We start from the raw sequence: 1,159 nt of genomic DNA, 5'->3' as shown, positions 1-1,159 counted from the left end.
TTAAATTGCACAATGTTTTCAAATTTCTTGTAATTGTAAATTCAATCCTCTATGCCTCATCCAAATTCAAAGTTTCAATTTACATCTTTCTCAAATAGAATGGAAACTAGATTTGTAGGATTTGATGGGCTTAATGGGATTAAGTCCACATTATAGAACTTCACAAATACCTCTCTTCACTTTTATGATATGAAAGATTTCAAAAGGAGGCTGAGGTTGGAGCCAATTCATCCTACAACTGAGAAGCTTTGAGGAAGTGGGCTAGTGGAGGTAGCTAGGTTTCCAGTGGTAGTCCAAGCTTGATAATTGATTTATGAATGCATAAATCACTATAACCTAGATAACAAAAAAATTCTACTACTTGATCATATGGTTCTAATCTCCATTGATAGGAAAATTGTGGTGAATTGCCTCTGAGTCCAAAAATGGGAGTATTTTTTAGAATTTACAGTAGGAGGAGTAGTCTTTGAGTTCTCCTTGAAGACGATGGTGTGGAGGAAAGAAATCATGCGATCCTAGTTTGAAAAGCCACAGGGCGCCAAGAGTAATTTTCCAAAAATTTTATTTGGTACTGATCTCAACCATGAGATTTTAGACATTCTAGTTCTCCTACATAGATTGAAAGGTGAGGTAAACATTCTCAATTTTGATGAATAATATTTCTTTCGAATACAAATTATCTATTCAAATACATAGTATATTGATGGGGCCCATGAGGTAAGTGAGCATCTGTCCAGAGCTCTTAACCCTAAGAAGTTTTACAACACCTTTTATATGTCTTTCTTTTTTATTTATATGCTAGCATCTATACAGTTCTAGGCCTTCAAAGAATAGAGAACTTTTTTGATGATGTTAAAAGTCATGAATTTTATACATATTTGCAATTACAGAATAGTGTCAAGGTTAATGACACATTTATAATAAAAATTTGCAGGGAACTCCAAGGTTGCTCGGAGAGGAGGTTCAACCCAGAGGCAATGGCAATGATTATTCAGTTCTAGAACTATTTTATCTCATTCTCATCCTTCTCATATTTGAATCTTGTAGCTTTCAATGGATTCCCCTTAAAGCTGCCCAGGTACCTAAATTATATGATCATGCTCATAGATATTGTTAGGTAGGTAGTGTAGGTGAATGTGCTAAGTAGAAGCTTGAAGAA

The sequence above is a fragment of the Cupressus sempervirens genome, chromosome 7, assembly GCF_028749045.1.
Source record: "Cupressus sempervirens isolate cs-2001-9-10 chromosome 7, ASM2874904v1, whole genome shotgun sequence".
Taxonomy (NCBI): Eukaryota; Viridiplantae; Streptophyta; class Pinopsida; order Cupressales; family Cupressaceae; genus Cupressus; species Cupressus sempervirens.
Note: the sequence above shows the minus strand (reverse complement) of the source record.